Here is a 13,916-nt window from a genome sequence, read left to right as displayed (position 1 = left end):
ACTTCTTTTTCAGAATCCAATTCAGTACCACACCCTGCATTTAGTCATCATGATTCTTGAGACTCCTTTGATCTAGGACACTGTGTTGGTTCTCATGACATTGACATTTTAAGAATACGGCCAAGATGGTCCTCAGTTTGGTTTGCCTGATTTTTTTTTCTCATGGTTACGTTCAGATTTAACAGTTTTGGCAGAAATACTACACAGATAACATTATATCCTTTCTTAATGCATCTTATGAAGCAAATGGTTTCAATTTGTCCCATTATTGGCAATATTAAAGTTGACCAGTTGAAAATGGCAATGTCTGCCATATCTCTCCATTTGAATGATATCTTTTCCCTTTTGTAAATAAATAATCTTTGGGCGACACTTTTAAAGACTATACGAATATTCTCTTGCCCAACAAACTTTAACCTAGTGGTTTTAGCATCCATTGATGACTCTTGCCTAGATCAGTTATAAGTATGGTGTTCACAAAAAAAGCATTACATATACTGGAGGTAGAGTGCAATACCAAAGCCCATTAACTCATATACAGAAAATATTCTTGATTAAGATTAATCTCATTATCACTTAATTAGAAGTTTCCTATTTTCTGAGAAAATGCAGTACTAATGGATAATTCTATGAGTACAGTTGTCAGTTATTTTTCTAGAATAATTCAGAAACATGCAAGAATGGAAATGTATAAAAATGAACTAACATGAGGCTTTTAAAAATAACAAATGGCCCTGAGTGGATGGTCCCTGTGGCAGAGACATTTACAGTGCATCAAATATCCATGTGCTCTCCCGTATCTACCAATTGCCCTTCTACTTAGAAGGAACCAGGTAACAAGTTCTGGCCAATAAATAACCTGTGAGTAGAAATGACAAGTCACTTCTGACCTGAAAATCTTACAAATCCATGCATAATCCTCATCTCTCTCCTTTGCTTCAGCAGTGACCATGGAGCCTGAGTGCTGAAATGACGAGTCATGACACAGCAGCAGCCTGGGCTGCTAAATCACTGCATTGAGAACAGCTGCACTGGAGAGCTGCTTGAGCTACAGGGGACTTAGCATAAGTGAGAAATAAACTGTGTTGAGCTGCTATACTTTAGGGTTATTAACACAGCATAAGTCTAGTCTATCATAACTAGTAGTCTCTAAAAGCCAATTTCTAAATCAACAGTCAGAATTTTACAAGAACAATCATTGATTAGAATGGTCGTTTATTAAATTATCCATAATTGATGCCAAAACCCTGGCTACAGAACAACTACAGAACAACCTTCTCTACCTTTCCCTCTATCCAGTTTTTTTTTTCTGGCTCCAGAAACAGAAGGGTGAAAATGAGAGCTCCTGGTATGATGAAGCTGGTTAGTACTAGTTTAGGAGAGCTGCTTTGGTAGCTGGAGGAGATAACATCGATACCTTGAAATTGGCCATGGTGGGAGGATTACACCACGGAAACTGGCAAATCCTACAAATCAGCCCCACTCCCTGAATCCTCCTGCAGAGAGCTGGTTGTTGAACATTTAATGGCACATCATTGGCTATTTTCTTTCCCGGGTTCTGCTACAAATAGAAGATTGGGCATATGACTCCATATTGACCAGTAAGACTTGAAAAGAAATTGCATACAGTGTGTTGACTCTTCTCCCTATGAAAAATGAAACTGTCTATATACCAAACTGCACATACTAAAGAAATGCAAGTATATGATCACTAAAAGATATGTACTAGAATGTACATATGTACTAGATATGTACTAGAATGTTCAATGCAGCACTATTCGCAATAACCCAAACTGTTTACTTTTCAAATGCTCATCAACAGTAGAAGGAACAATACTATAAAGCAATGAAAATAATTTACAACTACACACACACACAAAATGGCTGTGAATCTCACAAACATAATGAGTGGAAGGAACCAAAACAAGACAGTACATAGTATGTGGTTCTATTTAATGTTCAAAACAAGCAAAATTAATCTACAGTGTCAGAAATTCAAAGTTATACAACTGGTTATACTTGGAGAAGGTAGTTATGGAAAAGGTGCCTATAAGAGACTTCTTGGATGCTAATTATATTCTGTTTCTTGATCTGGGTGCTAGATGCCAGATGCGCTGTTTGTGAAAATATATCAAACTATATACTTAGGATATGTACACTTTTCTGTACATATATGTCAATAAAATGTTTTGTTTTGTTTTAAGAAAGAAATATGAGAAAGAGAAGACAGAAAAGGAAGAGACTGACGGCTTTTCCTTCCTACATTAAGACATGGCTGTGTGAGAACCATGACAACCATGTTCATCAGCACACTGAGGACAGCAGAACTGAATCCCTGAAGACCAAGTTAAACCACTACAGTCTTGGAAACCGCTCTGGATGTCCTGTTTTGGAAATGGTAAATTTAATTTTGTTGTGTCATTCAAATTATTCATTCTGATTTTAGATGGAGGCAGCCTTTTGGTATTATATGTATAAAAAATATATAAATGTCAGGATTGCAAAGCAGAATAATTAACCTATTTAAGTGAATAATTTTCAATACTGCATCAAATAATCAACAAGGTTGTCTCGGTCCATTTAGGTTGCTACATAATAAAATACCAGAGACTTGGTAGATTATAAACAACAGAACTGATTGCTCATAGTTCTGGGGGCTGGGAAGTCCATGATGAAGTCACCGCAGCATGCCACGTTTTGGTGAGGGTCCTCTTTCTGCTTGATAAGCTAGCATCTTCTCACTGTTGCAGACGATGGGAGGGGTGAGGAATCTCTCTGGAGTCTCTTTTCTAAAGGCACTAATCCCATTCATGAGGGCGCCATCCTCATGTTTTAAGCACCTCCCAAAGACTCCACCTACTAATACCGGCATTTTGGGGGTCAGAATTTCAACATCTGAAGTTTGGGGGTAGGGGGACACAAACATTCACACCATAGCAAAAATTATCCTGATCACTCTATTAACTTGGGCCCCCTAAGTTATACTCACCTGTCTGCTCAAATGTCACCTCCTCAATAAAAATTTATTTATTTATTCTGTCATAACAGAATTTCCTCACCCTAATCACCTATTTCCTTCTCAATGCCCTCCTTTATTTTCTTTAGCACACCTATATCTCTGAAATTATATTATTTTTGTCTATATGTCCCTCTTCTGGAACGTAAGTTCCATATAAAAATAAACATGAGAGTATACAAACCTTTTTCATCTTGTTTGATGTGGCCTTTCTAGTATCTAAAATTGGGGCTGGCAGAATGTGGACAATAAATGCTTTTTAAATAAATAAGGAATAAAAAACATATTTTCAGGCACTATTGAAGCTTTCCACTGAGTACCTGTTAGTTAGTGGGTTCCCCTGTTTTCTGGTCCTTCAGTCACACCCTTGCTTCCCTCTATTTCTTCCTGCCAGACATGGATAATAGGCAGGTCTTGTGGGGATGGGGGTTTATCCTGTCCCACTTTTATCTGGGATTCGAAAGGGTGCCCTGTCACCTAGTTTTGTTCTAAAAGTTGTCCATGGGTTTTTAGACTTGCTATCAAATTGCCCTGTTTTTGCAAGAGGATTTTAAACTAAACCTCCAAAACTGTGAACGCCTTCCCAGAATTCCCGCTAACTGTACTTTTTAAACCTTTTCAAAATAACCCAATGACAAGCATCCCTTTTAACAAAGCAAGAAAACAGAGCTATAACTTATTAAGCCTGAATTTCTGACTCATCAGAAACACAGCATAGCAAATCTAGCACAATTAACATTCGTTAGATAAGTGACAGGCATACAGGGCATGATGACCCACAGCATAAAGGAACTGACATTGAAGCAGGACACGTTTCCAAGTGTGTGGTGATAAAGCATTCCTCTCTCATCATCAGTAGAGTGACTATTTCTGCAAAGTCTGCCCATGGAATAAAACAAGACACCAAAATACAAGGCAGAGGTTCTAACAGTTCTCCTACATCTCTGCCAGTCTGTGTAAGTACAAAGGTGTCCCTTTGACATGCTGTATCCCTTAAAGTCCATCAGTACTAAAAATATTTCTTTGCTACAAGGTGAAGATTTTGACATAGTTCATCAGATTTGGCTGTGACTTTTCCCTTTCTTTTTCACTTTCAATGATGTACTAAACTCTTTCCCTCAAAATCAAATCTGCCAATTGCAAACCAAAGCAATCTAAAAGAACAAATAGTCTCCAAGTTTTCCTTCAAGCCCAGTTAGACAGACTTAACGTACTTTTAGCTCAGCTGTGGGCTAGAGAAAGCACATCTAAGGCACAGAATAAATTGAAATGTTTCACAAAGGTGATGAAATGGAATGGCTTCACCTTTCCTCTAAATATTTGGCTGCTTTTCCTCTTCTTTTCATCTGTTCTAAACCACCAACCAGCCATTCCCCATGAGATATGACCTGGTATTCAGACGAAACACTTCTGGAGAAAGAGGCTCTTTAAATACTAAATATGGTACCAAAAAAATCAGTAGTAGCTGGTGGAGGAATACAGAAATACGAGATGGTGGAATAAGGTGATCCTACAATAGTGTATGAATGTTGAAGAGTCTTGCTCTAAAGGGCAGCAGAAAAATGGGGTGATAGTCAGAGGATCTTGAAGTCAACAGAATTTGAGATTAAAAAAATAATAATAATAAGAGCATATGTGTGTGATACCGAAAGGTAAAACTGATGATCCAGGATGGAGGGAAGAGTTGCTAGAGCATACGAAACAAGATGGCAGTCTACTTTATAAGAAGTAGGGTACTGCATACTTGAAACTAATAGAAAATAGATATAAATATTTTAAAAATCAATAAAAACACAACTATAAAAGTGAAAAAAAAAAGTAGGGTTGACCTTACAACCCTGGTAGAAGCATAGGCAGTTCATCCTGAGAAAAAGGAACAAAGGCAGAGAACATGGGTACAGATTCAAGGTCAGTAGTACGATTCTGGGGCGTGTGGGGGTATTCTATTCTGATGGACTCTCTTTTCTGTATGAAACAAGAAGCAGTAATATCAGCGACAAGTTGGAATGAGAGAGAAGAGGGGAAAAGGCATGAAATAGTTACCTAAGAGAACAGGTGGCTAAATAAACTTGAGAAGTAGGATCTGACTACCCAGAAGCTGTAGGACTCACAAGTAGCTTGTGGTCACAAATGTAAAGTAAAATCAGCCGCACAATAGTATGTTTTTCTCCAGCTCTGTTTAGCTGGGCATGTGAAGGCAACGAGTGAGTGAAGAGTTGAATGTAATCACAGCTAGACTTTTGCCAAGAGAATAGAAAGAAAGAAGAAAGGAGACGTGTGCAAAGTATAGGCAAGAGAGTAAGTATAATAATTATAAGTCTAGAATCTGAGCTGGAACAAAAAGAAAATGAGGACATAAAAGGGATGCAAGACAGTGAAAAGGTGGTAGGATCAATACATTTCAGGCCACAGGGGGCTATAGAATTGTTAAAATTTAGGTCCTACAGGGAACAAGGGCTCTCAAGAAGTTATCCATACTGCCAGACAGGGCTCTGGTGTCAGTATAAATGAAGAAGTAAGTTATCAAGGATAGATAAACAACAGAGATCATCCCCTATTATTTAAGGCTGCCATGGGAACAGACAACTCAGACTAGAGCTATCTTAAGAGAAAGACAAAACTGTCTGAGGTAAAAGAGATTAGAAAAAGATTAGAAAAGGACAGAGGAGAGCTCCTAGGTATAAACATATACCAAGGAACACTCTTTCTCTAGATGATGGTAGATATAAACAAGCAAGATATCAACAAGAAGGAAAAACATTCTTGAAACAAGATTTCTTGTAGCAGGCAAAGCAGTGACCCGCATCCTAGATTCATGCAACCAAAGACAGTTGTTGGAAAGCTTGAGTTCTTCTAGCCAAACCCATTTTACAGATGTGTAACCAAACCCAGAGTGGTGGGAGGATTTACCTAAAAGGCACACAGCTATAATGCAGACACCTTGCCTCACTTTTTAAAAGGGCAGATTATTTTTATGTCAGCTGAACCATATGAAATTGACGTTTTATAGGTCAAAATGGTTGAATATTGCCAGTTTCATGTTGTTCAACCTAATGTACTCCCGAGTTCTTTCCACTACAGGAGAGTGTCAAGAATGAGCGATATCAATGATGTTTTAAAATAAACTACTGTCTACAGCCATGCTACCCTGAACAAGCCCAGTCCTGTCTGATCTCGAAAGCTAAGCAGGGTTAGGCCTGGTTAGTACTTGGATGGGAGACCACCTAGGAATATCAGGTGCTGTAGGCATAAAAAAATGAAAAAAATAAAAAATAAGAGATTGTAAGCTGACAAGGTCCTTGCAATCTGTGAGGTCAACCAAGGGTTGCCTCGCCTAAAATAAATAAATAAACTATTGCTCACTTGTTCCTAACTCCAAATTTTATCAAGAAAATGTTTACAGGAAGCTATGTGAAGTTAACAGTAAAGAATCTCCTAAAACTTAAGTTAAATTTAACCTGTAGTAAGGAAATGATTTTTAAAAATCCAAAGGTGATGGATAAGAGCATCTATCTGGAGCTGTGACTAAGAGATTACTGGTAACCCTCCAAACTAAATTAAGGTGACCTGGAGAGATATAATTGGATTATGACTATAAATATAATGCTTATGGCTAAGGAACTGCATCGTGTATTAGGAGGAGAACAATAGTCAGCAAGATTTTTACAAAAGGGAGGCAACAAAAAGGGGGTGGGGGGAGTCAAATCCAAGAAAGAGGGTCCCAGGCAAGAAAAAGCTAAAAGAGTTCACCACCTCCAAACCAGTATTACAAGGAATGGCTAAAGGGATTTCTTTAAGAAGAAAAAAAAATTCATCAAAAATATGAATAAGAAAACATCACAAAGGAAAAACATTCTAACTGACAAAGGCAAACATAATAAAAGTAGTGGATCAATCAACACTAAAGCTAGTACAAAGGTTAAAAGGCAAAAGTAGGAAGATCATGTGTCATTACAACAGTAAATAAGGGATATATACAAACACACGCAAGAAGTAAAAATTAATGACAAAAGCATAAATGTGGAGGGGATGAGAAAAAATGGTAGTGATTTTAGAATGTGTTAGAACTTAAGCGACCACCAACTTAAAACAGACTGCTATAAACATAGCCTGGTATATCTGAAGCACACTGTAACCACAAACCAAAAATCTACAAGAGATATACAAGAAATAAAGAGAAAGGAATACAAACACACTATAGAAAACCATCAACATACAAGAGCAAGAGAGTAAGAAAGGAACAGAATACAAAACAATCAGAAAATAATAAATAAAATGGAAATAACTACATACTTATCAATAATTATTTAAATGTAAATGTATCAAATGCTCTAATCAAAAGATGAATGGATAAGTGGTATGTATATGCAATGGCATATTACTCAGACATAAGAATGAAATTTACCATTTGTGACATGGATAGACATAGAGAGTATTATGCTAAGTGAAATAAGTCAGACAGAGAAACACAAATACCATATTATTTCACTTACATGTGGAATCTAAATAAATAAATAAACAAACAAAATAGGAACAAATTCATAGATCCAGAAAACAAACTGATGGTTGCTAGATGGGAGAGGCAGTTGGGAGCTGGATAAAAAAAAAGTGAAGGAATTAAGTACTACGCATTGGCAGTTCGAAACAGTCACAGGGATGTAAAGTACAGTTTAGGGAACATAGTCAATAATAATAACTATAAATGGTATCAAGAGGGTGCAAGACTTACTGGGGGGATCACTCTGTAAGTCACATAAATGTCTAACCACTGTGTTATACATCTGAAACTAATATAATATTAAATGTCAACTGTAATTAAGAAAAAAAATTTTTAATTCAAGAAAGAGGTTTTCGCAGGAGTTTCCAGCCCATCCCCACAGAGTAATATGCCCCCCGCCTCAGGGTGGATGCCATTGGTCTACAGAACTTAACGATACTAGCCACATCATCAACTCTGAAAGCTCACATCATCAACTCTGAAAGCCTTCATCTCCTTGTGAAAATAACCTGGCTCCCCATTAGGACATGACCACAAAGAGGCTGCCACTGTCAGATCACACATACTTGGAATTCCTGGTGGTTATGTTTCTCATTGAATATTAACAAATCAGCACTATCATCTTCCATACATCTCTGTACTTGGTGAGTGTGGCTAATGTGCATTGGTGTTTGAGAAACAATGAAGAGGATGCTGTCAGTGACCAGGCATGTCCCCTGGTCCACCCTAGGGACACCGCACAGACTTGTTTCACATACCAAGGTATTCCTGCTCCCCTTGGCCTGAGGGTCAACGGGAGGTTCTCAGCCTGTGTGCCAAACAGGCATGATGTGCCAGAGGGTTACTATCCATAGAGTGACTCTTGATGAAGCAAGTGTTGGTGGATAAATATTCCAACTTCCTCAACCCTCAGTAGGAAAACTGAGGCACACCCTATGCTGCCTCCCCAGGCATTTACAGGGAAAACTCAAACTAAGATAGGTAAATCAGCTGAAAAATCAGGTTCCTCACCCTTCAAAATCAAACAAGGGCTACAGTGAATTCAATAAGGTATGGATGGCAACCCAAGAAGACATGTCTGGAAGGCGAGCTGGGTTTGCCCAAAGAAATACAAGATACCCCAAAGCTTATGCAAGCGTACCATAATCCATTTAAATAATACTAAGACACTTTTCCTTGCATTGTTTCTCTTTAAACTCTACATGATAAGCATTAGACAGTGTATGTGAGTTGGTAAATTACATCTTACTGTCTTCTCTAATTTGTCTGGAGGTCACACTTCTCATAACTTGTTTCGTAAGTGAAAAAGAAAAGCCCAAAGCCTGAAGATTAACACTGACTTGATGTGGTCAGGATGTATATGAAAAGGAACAGAGAAAGAAGATAAAAGCATATGGCAAGACAGGGCAGAGAATAGTAAAGAGCCAAGTGAATAGACACCGGAAGTGATAACAGAGATGTTAGTACAGTAGCCCCTATTAGCTATGGAAGATAAGATCCAAGACCCCCAGTAGATGTCTGAAACTGAGGATAGTACCGAACCCTACATATATTATGTTTTCTCCTATACATACACGCCTTTTCACTTGAAAGAAGCACTTTACAGCTTCTCATATCCGAATTGCCACCATCACCACTCTTGCGCTTGGGGGCCATTATTAAGTAAAATAAAGGTTATTCGAACACAAGCACTGCAAGACCGCGACAGTCAATCTGATAACCGGGTGGCTACTAAGTGACTAAGGGGTAGGTAGTGTCTATAGACAGAGACGCTGGACAGAGGGATGATTCACGTCCTGGGCAGTATGGGGCAGAACAGTGAGAGATTTCATCACACTACTCAGAACAGCACACAATTTAAAACTTAACAAATCACTTATTTCTAGAATTTTCCATTTAATATTTTCAGACCGCAGTTAACCAAGGGTAACTGAGACCATGGAAAGCAAAACTATGGATATGGGCAGACTACTATATTCCAACAGCCACCACGGTCATAACAGACAGCAGAGTTGGAGCCCTGAGCACCTGTGGCTAAGTGCTTTGCATACTTTATCACTTAATTCTCACAGTAATATTTTTTTATTATTTTATTCTCACAATTGCACTACAAGGTAGTTATTGTTGTCTCATTTTGCAGGTGACAAAAACAAGGTTTGAGGTTAAGTCCACGGCAAACGACTGGTAAGCAGTAGAGTCAGGACATGTGCCCAGGCAGTCCGAGTTCTGAGCCCATGTGACACACTGTTCTACTGCTCTCTTCTCCATACTAGACAGAGCCATCAAGTAGGGAGAGTTATGATTCAGAAGTCTATATTTGAGAATGTGGAGAAGCATCAGAAGGAGATGGGAAATCTACAAAGCAAAGCAGGATGTGGGGTCAGACCTACTTACTCTGGTAATTACGGAGGCCACTGCTGGAAAAGTACCAGTCTGGAAGCGCCCGGGAGGCTGAAGACCTGCCCTGGAGTGAAAACATCATTCAGAGTTAACACCTCATTCAGTAAGAACGCTCCCCATAGAAGAGCTTGGGGAAAGAGGAACAGACAGGTCAATATTCTTCCTGTGAAACTAAAGCAAAAGCTGTGATAGGAGAAAATGAGAGCATGCACATAGCTTGAGTAGGGGAAATTGTGGACATCATCTCACACCTACTAGAATGTCTAAAAGTGAAGTGACAACGCTAAATGTTAGGGAGGATGTGGAGCGATCGGACATCTCAAACATTACCGGTGGAAATATAAAGTGGTACAACCACTTAAAAAAAAAAAGGGGGCTTGGTTGTTCCTTATAACATCAAACACCAACCATATTACCCAGCAACTATTTCCTCAGTATTTGCCTAAAAGAAACAAAAGATGTCTAAAACTGTTCATAGAAGCTTTATTCATAATAAACCAACAATCAGAAACAACCCAAATGTTCTTCAACAGATGAATAGATAAACAAACTGTGGTATACTCATATATTGGGATACTACTCAAAGAAAAAAGGAACTACTGATAATACACAATGGACCTCAGAGGCATAATAATAAGCATATCAGTATATATATATATACTTTCTAAAACAGGCTAAACTAATTAATAACGACAGAAATCAGAACATTGGTTGCCTTGGGGGGGGTGGTGAATGACTAGAAAGTGCATAAAGAATATTTTAAGGTGATACAAATGTTCTGTCTCGATTGGGCTTTAGGTTATACATATCTAACATTTGTGAAAATTCAAAGAACTATCCAAAATGGATATGTGCCTTTCAATTAATGTAAATTACATCTAAAATTTATTTTTGAGAAAATTAAAGAACTGCATCCATAGACTCACTCACTCATATGTTATCAAGTTTTAAGACAGCCTTTGCTACAGTATCTGATTCAACTAAAGTTGTTGAGAAGAGCAGGAGGTCACATGGACTCATTTTCCCTCCACAAAATAATTTCCCAAATTCATCCTGCTGTCATTTCCCTCAGGAATAAATGGTGTAACTACAAATAAATCCTTTGGTTTTCCTTCAAGTACAAAGGATCATTACATTCATTTCTTTTAGACAGAATATTGGGTATAAATTGCAATTGTACTCCTTATTCTGAAGAACTATCTTTCCATCTGGCACACTTGTTAATTTTTCCTCCTATGCACATAGAATTCTCTTGGGAGTACCTACTAGGTAGAGATTATGCATTAGTGCTAAAGTTCCTCCAAACAAATGTAAATTGATTTTTCTTCAAAAATTAAACATGTAAGTAATTCATCATGGGAAGATGAATTTTGATATCACATAGTAACGACAAGGTTATTGTTGAGGGTGTTGGGAAAAGAGGAAAGAAAAAAGATTTTCTTTTAAATTAGCAGCTATCACTAATACTTACACATATAGCTATATGGCATTTGGCAAATGAAATACCTTCTTTTTAAAATATTAAATCTTAACTATATTTCTAAACAGATTCTATCACTGTCTCAATTTTAGATCTTAGGAACAGAATTGAGTACACCTGGAAGAAAGGTACACATAATCTTTCACGAATTTACCACTGATAGAAAGGACAGTTTGTCTAAAATAAGGTATAAAGAAGTGGAAAGAGAAATTTTAGGAAAGCTTATGTGGGTCAGATCTAAATATGACAGCTCCCCCAGGGAAGGCTATCACTAGAGTGCAAAGTTAAGAGGGTGCTATTTTTGCTTGATTTGAAGACTGGAGGAGCCAGCAAAATATAGCAGCTATCACATTATGTTTGCTTAAGTTAAACAGTATCAAGGCTAGGTCTCTTTCCCAACGTCAAGAATCTTATATCCAAAAGCTTCCTCAATACCATCTGGACCACCTTCCGTCAAAATGTCTGAGACAACTTACACTCAACATGCCAAACGTGGACTCCTGATCTTCTCTCCCAAGCTCTGTCTATCCAGAGCTGTCCTCACTAAGGTGAGGGCAACTCCTTCCTTTTAGTTTCTCATGCCAAAAACCTCAGCACTATCCTTGACCCTTTTGTTTTATTGCACCAATTGATATCTACTCCCTCAGGGAAGACAGAGTCTCCTGGCTCTATCTTCATAAAATACCCATATTCCAACTACTTCTCACCTCCTCCACTGTCACCACCTGTCCTGATTCATCATCATCTCTCCCCTAAATTAATGGAAAAGTTTCAGAATTGGTATCGGTCTCTTCTCTTGTCCCTACAGAGTCTGTTCTCAGCCAGCAGTCATAAAAAAAATAAATCATGTCAAATTTCTGCTCAGAACTCTACATAGTCCCATATATCACTCGGTAAAAGTCTAAGTCTTTTTTTACATTTCCTCTTTTTTTTTATTGTAAAATACACATAACATAAAATTTACTGTTTTAGCCATTTTATAGTGTACGATTCAGTGGCATCAACTATACAATGACCTTAAGAACTTTACATGATCTACTGCTCCCTCCCCATTCTCTCTGACATTATCTCCTGCTCTTAGCCCTTGCTTCAGCCACAGTTTCTTTTTGTAGGGTTCCTTGGATGTCGAAATGTCAAGAGCACTTGTGCCTTTACGCTGTCTATTCATTTTTCCTGCAACATTCTTCCACCAAATACCTACATGTCCCTTCCCTTACCTCCCTCCAGTCTTTCTCAAATCTCATCTTTGCAATGATACCCACCACCCTATTTAATACTGCAACCTTTCCTTCCCCAACCCTACTCCAACCCAGCCTACCCAATGGTTCTTATTCTGTTCTCATTATGTAGCACTTATCACCTTCCAACGTAATATATTTCGCTGAATTTCTGACACCATAGAGTCGATGACATATGAGTGGCGGGCAGTTATTTTGAGAATCTTCAAGGAAGGAGTATCTTCATGCAAAACTTTATGCAAAACTTACATCATAACAAAAGGAGAGCCAGTGGGGACTCCAACTTCTGACTCCCATTCTCATTAATTCATTAAACAAGTCTTTCCTGGGAACCTACTTTGCATCAAGCATTGTGAATATAGTAATAAAGAAATAGTATCTGCTCTCAAGGAACCTGAATCTAGCAGGAAAACTAACTATAAATTAGACATTGAATTCCAATGTGCTAATTGTTGTGATAACTATACTGAGAGGAGGCACCCAACCATCGTTATCAGACACTTCTAAAGCTAAAGACAGTAGGCATAATTGTCTACTTTTCTCTTTTTTTTTGTCAAACTGTTAAAGTGGGACAAATCATAGTACTGACGTAAGAGGCATCAAGTAATATATTCAACTAAAGTATCATAATACATATTATATATTTATAGTTATTCCAAGTCCACATGTCTGTTTGTTCCCACCCCCCATCCTAAAGTATGAACTCAGGCACCAGGTCCTTCTTCAATTTCTGCCTCTAAGCATTGCATGATGTTCTGAACTTTTTTCATCAGTTCTAAGCAAGGGACCAGGAACTCTGACCACCTCTCGATCTCAACATCTTGGATTCTATTTTTGCCTAAGTAAAACTCTTAAGAAGATCATCATTACTCTCAGGAAACGAGTCTATTTTATTTTTTTCTACTAGCATAGCATATGTTATAGAACATTGGGTTAAAATAATGTCTAATGATATTTCTATCACAGGTTAAAAAATTATTTATATATGACACTCTAAATCACGTCAAAACTTATTAACTCTAGGACTCAATTTTTATTTATAATTCCATGTTACCACTCTCTGTAAGAAAAGAGAATTAGAAACATTCTGTTGGTTGGGTCTCATTCAACATGATGCTCTCAAAGATCCTGAAAGCCAAACCAGCTTTCATCTTCTTGTTTAACAGATTTTATTATGCTAAGAATCTTCCATCTATAAAATTCTTCTAACTATCTCAATTGCCCTTCAATGCATAAAACGAATTATTTATAATGTAGGAGTCTGGCAAGAAACGGTGTACATCA

The 13,916-nt window shown here is 37.8% G+C and overlaps 1 protein-coding gene and 1 pseudogene across 15 annotated transcripts in view; one reads left to right on the top strand and one right to left on the bottom strand.

Moving 5' to 3' along the window:
* PAK5 (p21 (RAC1) activated kinase 5) overlaps nucleotides 1-13,916 on the bottom strand; it is a 250,498-nt gene that overhangs the window by 187,771 nt on the left and 48,811 nt on the right. For 4 of the 15 annotated variants that reach the window (XM_039874496.1, XM_039874494.1, XM_039874502.1 and 1 more), the window contains one exon: nucleotides 9,909-9,978. The exons of the other annotated variants lie outside the window; for them this stretch is intronic. The gene's annotated coding sequence lies outside the window, so the exon portion shown is untranslated. The remainder of the gene's footprint in view (nucleotides 1-9,908; nucleotides 9,979-13,916) is intronic. 15 annotated transcript variants of the gene reach the window in all.
* Nucleotides 6,147-6,265, top strand: LOC120612113 (uncharacterized; annotated as a pseudogene).

The sequence above is a fragment of the Pteropus medius genome, unplaced genomic scaffold, assembly GCF_902729225.1.
Source record: "Pteropus medius unplaced genomic scaffold, Ma_sr-lr_union100, whole genome shotgun sequence".
NCBI classification, from domain to species: Eukaryota; Metazoa; Chordata; class Mammalia; order Chiroptera; family Pteropodidae; genus Pteropus; species Pteropus medius.
The sequence above is the reverse complement of the archived record's forward strand: the minus strand, read 5'-3'. Positions and strand labels throughout refer to the sequence as shown.